The 11,459-nt window shown below is 46.6% G+C and overlaps 1 long non-coding RNA gene across 1 annotated transcript; it reads left to right on the forward strand.

The window, feature by feature from the left end:
* Window positions 1–2,581: 2,581 nt before the first annotated feature.
* On the forward strand, window positions 2,582–7,937 carry LOC310842101. The gene is made up of 2 exons (XR_014562863.1): window positions 2,582–4,477; window positions 7,805–7,937. It is a non-coding gene; the product is annotated as an uncharacterized lncRNA (long non-coding RNA).
* The last annotated feature ends 3,522 nt before the right edge of the window (window positions 7,938–11,459 follow it).

Consider the following 11,459-nt stretch of genomic DNA (forward strand, 5'->3'; position numbering starts at 1 on the left):
AGATGGTAGCTATGCCAGGGGTCAGCAACCTAAGGCCCATGGGGGTCGCTTAACCGGCACATGGACCTCCACCACCTGCTCGGTTGGCTCCTGTTCGGCGCACTAAACCAGCATGGAGCAGAGCGGGGACCGCCTTCTGCAACGCTGGCTGGCTTCCCATTGGCTGCAGGAAGTTCCTGCAGCCAGTGGGAAGCTGCGCATGCCTCCTCCGTGCCAGAAGGAGAGCCGGAAATAGCGTTTGAGCATGTGTTTGTGTGTGTGTGTGTGCATGCCTACACACACACACACACTCCAGCCCACTGTGGTGTCTGCAGGACCGTGAACCGGCCCACGCCACAAAAACTTTGCCGACCCCTGGGCTATGCCATACCTTGTAAAAAGGTAAAGGGGACCCCTGACCATTAGGTCCAGTCATGACCAACTCTGGGGTTGCGGCGCTCATCTCACTTTATTGGCTGAGGGAGCCAGCATACAGCTTCTGGGTCATGTGGCCAGCATGACTAAGCCACTTCTGGCGAACCAGATAAGCGCATGGCAACGCCGTTTACCTTCCCACCTGGAGCAGTACCTATTTATCTACTTGCACTTTGACGAGCTTTCGAACTGCTAGGTTGGCAGGAGCAGGGACCAAGCAACCGGAGCTCACCCCCTCATGGGGATTCGAACCGCCGACCTTCTGATCGGCAAGTCCTAGGCTTTGTGGTTTAACCCACAGCGCCACCTGCGTCCCGCCATACCTTGTAGCCTCCTGTTAAAACTGTTAAGAAATGGAACCCTGATTGCCATCCTCAGTCCTGGTCTGAATCTAGACTAGAAGATATCTAGCAAACAGGCCTCCTCTCAAAATGCCTGCAGGTGATCAGGAACTACATGCTTGAATACACTATAATGCATACATTTTGAATAGTGGCTATTTAAGAGAACACTGTATCCTTCAGGCTGAATCCTGATCGTTCATTGACTATTAGCTATGGCTTCCTCATGGACTATTTACAGATTGCCATCTATGGAGAGGGGCCTTATTTCTGTGTCAGAGAGCATCATTTGCCAGCTGAAGTTCCTGGGTTCAACTAGTGGTGCCACCAAGACTGGGCTTTGGGGCAGAAGTCCAAGACTCTACTCAGCAGCAAAGTGACTAGGAGGGCCTCAGAAGCAGCCGGTTTTCCGCACTGGGAATTAAGTGAAGTAGTATACATTACAAGTTAAATAAGTGGGGCCCTGTAGGAGCCTTAAGTTGAGGGCAGGATGCCTCTAACTGCCATTTCCTGGGACTCACAAATAGGGAAAATGTTGTTGCAGTCAGGTCAGGCTTGTGGGCACCTGCTTGGCTGCTATGAGATGTTGGGTAAGATCAGTGGTGCACTTGGGGCTCTCAAATTTCAGCAGCACCCAGTGTGATAGTAAAATTTGGCACCCCCACCTCTTGTGCCTTATTCAACATCATTGTTGTGGCACTCCCCGTGGCACCGGCACCCAGTGTGGCCAAACTGGTTATACTACCCTCAATCCACCTCTGGCAAGATGGGTCTTTGACTTGATCAAACTATGAGGTTATTCTGTAGGTCTTGAAAGACCTACATTGGCTCCTAGTATGTTTCCAAGCACAATTCAAAGTGTTGGTGCTGACCTTTAAATCCCTAAATGGCCTCGGCCCAGTATACCTGAAGGAGCATCTCCACCCCCGTCGTTCTGCCCGGACGCTGATGTCCAGCGCCGAGGGCCTTCTGGCGGTTTCCTCATTGCGAGAAGCGAAGTTACAGGGAACCAGGCAGAGGGCCTTCTCGGCAGTGGCGCCCGCCCTGTGGAACACCCTCCCATCAGATGTCAAAGAAATAAACAACTACCTGACTTTTAGAAGACATCTGAAGGCAGCCTTGTTTAGGGAAGTTTTTAAGATTTGATGAATTATTGTATTTTAATCTTTTGTTGGAAGCTGCCCAGAGTGGCTGGGGAAATATTATTATTATTATTATTATTATTATTATTATTATTATTATTATTAACCCATGGCACCTTGAAAAACCTCTTTCACATTGGAAGAAAGCTTTGGAGAACCTGGAAGGCCAGTTTTAGCACAACACTACTGAATACCGACCGCTGGGAGTCAGAAGCTGGGAGAGTGTTGCTGCTATACTCATGCTTGTCTTGTGGGCTTCCCTCAGACATCTGTCTGGCCACTATGATAACAGGATGCTTCGGTCTGATGCAGTCATGGTCTTCTTATGTTCATGTGGTCTTAAATCTAGATTCTAAAAATGCCCAACTGCATCACTGTGTGCAACTTGTTGGTGTCTCCTCGTTTTGTTTAATGCATTGTGCACCCTCTGAAAGCTGTCCAGATGGGAATGTGGCAGAAAAAGGCCCCTCCCCACCCCAACATTACAGACCTGCACTTCAAACTCCTCCTCTATCCCTCGATGGACTGCTGTCATTCAATGGCCTATAAATAAGGAGCACCTTCTGTTCCCTCCTCAGAATATCCAGCAAGTTGATTCAGCCATGAAGTTATCTTGCCTGATCTATGGTTTCCTCTTCATCTTCTCCTTCTTCTCTCCATTCCTAGTAAGGGCCACAGGTATGGTACAGGGGCAATATTACTTAGATTGTGACATGCACTGAAAGAGCTATGTGGACAGCTCAACCTGCTTTCACAGGGGTCTAGTTGACCCCCCCTCATATAGCAGCACCCAGCAATGCGTTCTCCTTCTTCCACATCCTGACTATATGTTTAATTAGGTTTTAAAATGCTAATTAAGCTTTAGTGTTGCCCCTGAATTTTTCTGGGGTGAGGATCCTGGTAGAGTTGGCATCATATCATTCAATATTGGATTAGGGCTGATCTAAAGTGCTGAATTATGGGACGCGGGTGGTGCTGTGTGTTAAACCACAGAGCCTAGGACTTGCTGATCAGAAGGTCAGCGGTTTGAATCCCCGCAATGGGGTGAGCTCCCGTTGCTTGGTCCCAGCTCCTGCCAACCTAGCAGTTCGAAAGCACGTCAAAGTGCAAGTAGATAAATAGGTACCGCTCTGGTGGGAAGGTAAACGGCGTTTCCGTGCGCTGCTGTGGTTTGCCAGAAGCGGCTTAGTCATGCTGGCCACATGACCCAGAAGCTGTACGCCGGCTCCCTCGACCAATAAAGTGAGATGAGCGCCGCAACCCCAGAGTTGGTCACGACTGGACCTAATGGTCAGGGGTCTCTTTACCTTTACCTTTAAAGTGCTGAATTAGACACTGGATTCATTTTTAATGTGGGTGGGTATGGCATGTACAGCCCTATTTTTTTTTACTGCTATTTGCTTTTAATAGAGCTGGTATAAAATAGCTGAAGAAACTGAACTACTGTACATTCCTAGTTCTGATCTTTCAGCCTTATACACCCCCTCCCCACCCACAATATGGAGCATTGTATGTGTGACTTAAGTTTAATTGTTAGAGCCAGAGGCATCATGAGGAGCCGAGGGCAGAGCTGAATGTGGCGGCCATGTGGCTCAATGGCCCGGGGCTTTCCCCTCTGCTTAGCACTGCCACCAGCAGGAGTCTGCTTCGCCCCTTCTTCCCCTCTGCAGCAGCAGCAGCAGGAGAAGAAGGAGCCAGCTGCTGGAGACATGCCACATTCAGCTCCACGCTTTGGCTCCACACTTTTGGGTCATGGGAGTGGTTGGCTGGGCTGGCCCCTACCCCAAAAATATAGGGGGCACCAAAGCTAAAATATTATACAAGAATGTGTATGAGAAATGTGTGCTAAAATGCGGATATATTCTCGTGAGATCTTCAAAATGGTGATATATTCTCACGAGAGCTTAAAGAAAGCAAACCGATGGAGAGGTGTGGTGAACTAAATTTAAGGTAGGAAAAACAAGAAATTTTGGGTGCCTGTGGGTTGCTGGTATTTTGGAAGAGGGGTTCAAACGCATAGTGAGAGATTTAGGTTTGCTCAATTAAACTGGATAATAAGTTATTTGTTGCCCTGGTTGAACAAATCCATGTTAAAAGCGGAAACTGACTCTCTGAAGTTAGGAAAGTGATGGGATAATGCATGGAAATGTGGGTTGGATAACATGGTGAAATCATATAAAAAGAACCTTTCAAGCAAGTCAGGATGAATGTTCATTGTTTTCCAACAAACAAATTGGAATAAAAACTTGGTTTTTAAAAAAGAGATATAACCTAACCTCAGCATAAGCTTTGTGTAAGTAATTCAGAATGAATGCTGAATGAATAGGACATCTGAACCAGCCCATATAGAAAACTGCAACCAAGAGATTCTCGTCAGAGGACATGGCTAAGGGATATGAGATTCAACAGCTTCCAGCTCACCATCCTTAGCTGCTCATCTAACCCAACTCTCTCTTTTTGAAATATATATCCAGAACCATTTTGTAATGGCGAATGCAAGGATAAGTGCGGTGAAGATGAAAAGCAATGGTCTGGAAGTGTGATATGCCAAAAACATGACAACATCTACTGCTGTAAAAAGTAAGATAGGTTTCCTTCAAGTGCTCATTTGTGATCTGCAAGATCAGTCTTGCATTAAATGCAATGCAGGGTCCAGGCTGGGAGTATGATGGGAACTGTGAAGAAGAATCTGAGGGAATGCCTGTGTAGGAGTGAGTTTGCTGAAGCAAACGAGTATGCCAATTTTTGTGTGAAAGGACAGTATAGTAGCATCTTTAGCAATGCTCAGAACATGTGGGAGTTAGGATCCAAAAAAGGCGAATGAGAAGGAATGGGGGCGCTCTATGATTTGAGTTGTTTGATTCCAGTAAAAGGCATATAACACCCTGCTTTCAGGATTTGCACTGGTGCAGATCTGCCACAGACCCAAGTTCAAGGTGTTATAATAATATAATAATAATTTATTATTTATATCCAGCCCATCTGGCTGTTGGTACTAAGATACAAGTCTACTGAAAACCACTGATTGAAGAGAGTGGAAACTTTCTAATTTCAGAGGCCCTGGTGAGAGGACAGAAAAGGATAAGGAGAGTTGCGGAGTAGGTGGTGAAATCAGCATGGCAGTTAACTGTTTAGAGAAGTGTGCCAAGCATCCAGGCATTTGCAATAAGGCCCCATGTGACACTAAGACCCAAAATATTGGGACATTTGGTACAGGGTTCTATTGCTGCAGTAGATTGTAAGATTTTTCTCTGTGCCAAGGATTCCCTGCCTGAGCTGCTTCAGGTCATGGCGGATGTTCTGCTGGAGACACCTAGCTTGGTTGTCCTAGGCGATTTTAACATCCATGCTGACACGACCTGACGAGGGGCCACTCCAGACTTCATGGAAAGCATGGCCTCCATGGGGCTGTCCCTGAATAAGTTTGATGTGGGTAATCTGACAAAAAACAAAAGAAGTGCCATGGTCAGATCACTTCCTGGTTCAACTGGACTTCTCCACGACCCTCTCCCTCTGCAGGGAGGTGCAGCGGCGGAGCTATCTGTCCCGCCTCCTGGAGTGGGGTGGGGGCGGGGCTAGCCGGCCCGTGGGGTGGGGCTAGCTGCCCGCACGGCAAGCATCCCTAGCTGCTTGCCACCTACGTGGCGAGTTTCTGGAGGGGCGCCACTAGCCGCATGCAGCAGCATCCCTAGCAGCCTACCGCCTGCGCAGTGAGCGTCTGGGGGTGCCGCCCATGTAGCGAGTGTGGGTGGTGGTGGCGCGGTGATGTCACCCGCCTTCACGGCTGACACCCGGTGTGCACCACACTCCCCACCCGCCTTCCTCCACCAGTGGGAAGGTGTGGGACCAATTCGGATGGTCTGCCCCCTCCACTTAATGGATCCAAGTGGTTTCCAGAGAGTGGTAGGGGATGCTTTATCCCATGTTGATGGCCTTTCAGCCGATTCCCTGGTGGCCTGCTAGAATGCAGAGTTAACCAGGGCTATCGACTGTCTGGCTCCAAAACACCCTCTTCAATTGCATGAAGCCTGGACAGCCCCATGGTTTTCCCCAGAGCTGAGGGCGATGAAACAATCGCTGAGATGGCTAGAGAGCTGGTGGCGGAAAACTCATTTTGAATCGGACCAGACACGGGTTAGAGCTCAACGTTGAGCCTACCAAGTGGTGATAGTGGTGGCAAAGAGGTGAAGGTGACCCAGAAACTACAACTAATCCAGAATGCGGGAGCTAGACTGGTGACTGGGAGCAGCCGCCAGGACCACATAAGACCTACATTGTCTCCCAGTATGTTTCTGAGGACAATTCAAAGTGTTGGTGCTGACCTTTAAAGCCCTAAATGGCCTCAGCCCAGTATAACTGAAGGAGCATCTCCACCCCCATTGTTCAGCTCTGAGGTCCAGCTCTGAGGGCCTTCTGGCAGTTTCCTCACTGCGAGAAGCGAAGTTATAGGGACCCAGGCAGAGGGCCTTCTTCGTAGTGGCGCCCGCCCTGTGGAATGCCCCTCCCATCAGATGTCAAAGAAATAAACAATCACCTGATGTTTTGAAGACATCTGAAGGCAGCTCTGTTTAGGGAAGTTTTTAATGACTGATGTTTTAATGTATTTTTAATCTTTTGTTGAAAGCTGCCCAGAGTGGCTGGGGAAACCCAGCCAGATGGGCAGGGTATAAATAATAAATTATTATTATATTATCTTCAAGGCAACAGTTCACAGTAATGCATGCATGCATACATAATTTTATTTGGCTGCCACCTTTCCATAGTTAAAACCATGCTCAAAGTGGCTTACAACATGAAAACAAATTACACAATTACAAACTGAACAGAATCAGTCATAAACAATAAATACACAATCCAACTGAGCAATTTTCACATAAATCATGAATCATCTAAAAACAAAGATACAAAAAGATTATATAAATAACAGCAAAACCCCCACTCTTCTACAACCCCCACTAAACAAGATCCCAGCCCAAGGGCCTGTAGCCTCAGCTTTTGTAGCTGGAGTCAGTCCAGGCCCCACCTTCCTAGGCCAGGTGAGAAAAGGCCTGCAAGGCAGGGAACAAGTCTTCCAGCACTCACAGATGTCTTTGGTGAATCCTCAACCTGTTTTAGAAGTATGGCTCTATTTGATGTGAGTGATAGCTATGGAAAAAAGGTCCCTCCCATCTTTCTTTGGGCAGAAAAAAAATGCTGCAACTGACATTTGAATTGTAGGGGATTGCTTCTTCTCTAGCCCCTTTGGGTTGGCTCTGACTCCATCTGTTGTCAGTGGGACTTACTTCAGGATAATGTACAGTTATTGCGGCATGAGTCCAGATTATAAATTGTGATGGCAGTGACCCCTTCTGAACCAAAGAAAGGCATTTTGGTACCCAAGACTGATAAAGATTGGGATGTGGGTGGCGCTGTGGATTAAACCACAGAGCCTAGGACTTGCTGATCAGAAGGTCGGCAGTTCAAATCCCCGCGACGGGGTGAGCTCCCGTTGCTTGGTCCCTGCTCCTGCCAACCTAGCAGTTCGAAAGTACGTCAAAGTGTTTTTGTGTTCTGGTTCGCCAGAAGTGGCTTAGTCATGCTGGCCACATGACCCGGAAGCTGTATGCCGGCTCCCTCGGCCAATAAAGCGAAATGAGCGCCGCAACCCCAGAGTCGGCCACTACTGGACCTAATGGTCAGGGGTCCCTTTATCTTTTTACTGATAAAGATGAGGTGGGGAATCTCAATATGCTGTATAGGGTCAGGGTGGTGGTTCAGGCCAAGTAGAGTAAGTTCAAATCTCAGCTCTGCCATGATGTTTACTGACCTGGGGCCAAATTTATCTCACATGAGTCTAGTATTTTGTTATAAACTCTTCCAATGTGCTCTTTGGTTCTTATTCTGATGTTCTGTTTCTTATGATTATAGATGACTGAAGAGCGTCAACCAATTGTGTGCTGTGTATCAGCCAATCGAGAGGTTCTGAGTCCATGATGCCCCCCCCCACAGCCACAGCCAATCATCTGAAACTATACAATAAAGATGGGCTTTTAGTCTCGTACTTTGTTTGAAGTTCTGTTGAGTTATGAATGCCAGAGGAGGGTATGTCTTTCTGAGGTTGAGTGGGAAAGAAGGCAATGATAACTTATTGAAGTTTCATCCCATCACTCACCATCCCAGGAATAAAAAAAAATCCTTCCAGTAGCACCTTGAAGACCAACTAAGTTAGTTCTTGGTATGAGCTTTCGTGTGCATGCACACTTCTTCAGATACCATGCACACGAAAGCTCATACCAAGAACTAACTTAGTTGGTCTTTAAGGTGCTACTGGAAGGAATTTTTTTTGTTTAAACATCCCAGGAATGCATCTTGTTATATATATGCTCCCCACAGCATTGACCACCCGCAATCCTACATTATATTGCCACCTTAACAGAAACATCCAGACTCTGTTCTAAGTGGATTGAACTATACAAACACACTTCATCTCGCCCCAAACTTATTCTCTTTTTTCCTCTGTCGCTACTGGGTTCGGGCTGGAACAAAACCATACATCTTTTCTTTTCTCACACATCTTCCCCACTTTTTTTGCTGTTGGGATTCTTGTTAAAAAACCAACCAACCAGAGGAAGTACAAGGAGAGAGAGAGAATGCTTAGTTATGCTGCCTCCTCCAAAAGTTGGGCCAGCATGCACCCAAGGAAAGTGCAAAGATAACACACGTCTCCATTATAGGCCTGTTGTGTCTGAATGAAGAGGCACCTGCACCCCGCCCCACCAGATGCTGAACCCATTGGTCTTCTTCAGCTGGGTCCTGCAGCAAGGAGAGGCAACAGCCATGAAGCACCTTCAGCCCAAGTTCTCCTATCTCCTCTCTTCTTTTCCACTTTCACTTGTCTCCACTGCCTTCTCCAAACCCCTCTGTGGTTCCTCCTTCACTGGTATCCTCTTTCACCACATCCTCCTCCTCTTCCCCTCCTTCCTGCTGGCTATTATGCTGACTGTTGACCCTCTTTCTTTGCAAACTCTGTCAATTGCTTACTTTCTCTCCATCATCATCATCTCCAAGTCAGCACTCCTCCTCGGGGTTTGTTCCATGCCTGCCTTCTCCCACAACAGCAGCCATCTCTCAGTACCAATCAGCATTAAAGGGTAGAGGAAGGGTCTCCTCACTGGCTAACTCCCCGCCTTCCACTCTGATTGGCTTTAAGCAGCACAAGAGGACAAGGAAGCATGTCAGCCAAGTGAGAAGACTCTTCTCAGCGGCCAACACAATAATCTTTCATGCTGATTGGTTCACTAGGCCATGTCTTCTCAACAAGACTGGCTCTGTTCTGCACCCTCCTCAAGTACTTTTGCCTGGCAAGAATATGTCATTGAACTGTGATAATGTCTCTTGCTTGCAAATGGGCCTGCTGGGCTAAAAAAGTCCCCCCACTTCAGTTACATGTATTGGAGTTATCAATATTGTGCATATGGAAGCCATTGGATAAATAAAAACCCACTCTTCTTTGAAATAAAAATTTCCCAGCCCAAAAATATGGTTCAAAACCTTGCTTATGGAACTTAACACCAAAACAGCTTAAAACAATAAAAGTTGCATTCAGATCATTGCACAATTTCTTATCTCAGCATATTTGTCTTAGAAGAAGAAGAATAATTTGGATTTGATATCCCGCTTTATCACTACCCGAAGGAGTCTCAAAGCGGCTAACAATCTCCTTTCCCTTCCTCCACCACAACAAACACTCTGTGAGGTGAGTGGGGCTGAGAGACTTCAGAGAAGTGTGACTAGCCCAAGGTCACCCAGCAGCTGCATGTGGAGGAGTGGAGATACCAACCCAGTTCACCAGATTACGAGACTACCGCTCTTAACCACTGCACCACACTGGCTCTAGATCACTGTCTTAGATTACAAATATCTTGCAACCTGAACTGAAAATAAACTCTCCGTCTCTTCACCAAACAACCTCCAACAGCCTGAGGCTGTTTACTGGAGAACAGAGATAAACACATCCATTCTCTTAAATAACTTGGAGCAAAGAGCTTACAGACCCAAGATGGATGCCTGCAGATTAGCAAATGCAGAGATTTAGGGATGCCATTCTGGATTTCTGTAGGGTTTATTCCTTAGCCCTTTTCTTCTCCTGAAGATATCCCAAAAGGCAGCGAAGGTTTAGGATCAGAGTTTTCCTTCTCCTAGATGCACTACCTTTGCAGATTAATGAGCCCCATGTGGCATCATCATCATCATCAAACCAGGAAGGCATTGTGTTGGCTGCAGGAGAGCTGCCCTCTAGCCTCTGGGTCTAATTTGTCCCACCAGACCTACCATTTTGGCCAAGCCATGCCCACATGTCCTACACTTGATGACATGCATGATGTTTTAAGTTCCCAATTGTTGCTTTGACTGACAAAGGCATGCTGGTAGGTATTTTGTCAAATGCAAGAGTTATTTTGAAATCAGGGGCAATCACAGCAAAAATGAAACAGTCTTCAAGCAAACTAACAGAGCATGCACAAGTTACAGTGGTACCTCTGGTTGCGAACGGGATCTGTTCCGAAGGCCCGTTCACAACATGAAAAGCACACAACCTGAAGCACTGTATCTGTGCAGGTGCATGGCACAATTTGGCGTTTCTGTGCACGTGCGAGCGGCAAAACCTGGAAGTAACCCTTTTCAGTACTTCTGGGTCGCTGTGGGATACAACCTGAAAAAATGTAACATGAAGCAAACGTAACATGAGGTATCACTGTACAGTAAAACACTTCTTCATTCAGTCGTTGGGAGCTCCAAGGATCGATAAAGGGGAGACGCCAGTTGGCCAGTATGCAGCCCCATCGCAGCCAGGGCCTCTGATGAATCTCCAGGGGTCAGACCCCATCTGAGAGACTTACTGTACACATTGTCTGGCCATTGAGATGGGATGATGAGAACAAGCAGACCATCATTTCCAGTGTGTTCTTTTCCCTGTGGATGCCATGATATCCTTCAGCAATGATGCATAAATAAAGGGAAACTTTTGTTTTCTTTTGATGATATCTTTGAGCCTCATGGAGAGGGGAGCAGAACTAGTGCTCAACCACTGAAGTCTTCTCCGATTCCATTATCTCCATCATTTCTGAATCAAGCTTCCATTTGAAGACATAGGTTTCCTTAGGTCGCTATCTGTTGGTGCTTTCCTTGTTTTGTGCACCTTTAGAAAGCACACACACACTTTAGAGAAAGAGAGAGAACAAGAAAGGTACATACTGTCTAGCAATTGAGACGGGCTGTTGAGAACAAGTAGCCTGTGTACTAGGATGAGTGACGACCCCTTCCTCTCATAATATCTTGACATGCTGCTAAAATTACGACACCACAACACAATCCAAAATGCACAAAATAAACTCAAAAGGGATTTTAAAGGAACAATGTGTTTCTTGAATCAAGACAATAGATACAACATATAGTATAAGAGCTGGCCTGAGGCAATTTTCTGCCAGAGGTAAAGGACAAAAGGACATTTATTTTTTTCTATTATGGTTGCTTTTCAGGGAAAAACCAAGTCATCAGAAAGGTACATATTGTCTAGCCATTGAGA

This window comes from Podarcis gaigeae (genome assembly GCF_964106915.1).
Source record: "Podarcis gaigeae genome assembly, chromosome: 3".
Classification (NCBI taxonomy): domain Eukaryota; kingdom Metazoa; phylum Chordata; class Lepidosauria; order Squamata; family Lacertidae; genus Podarcis; species Podarcis gaigeae.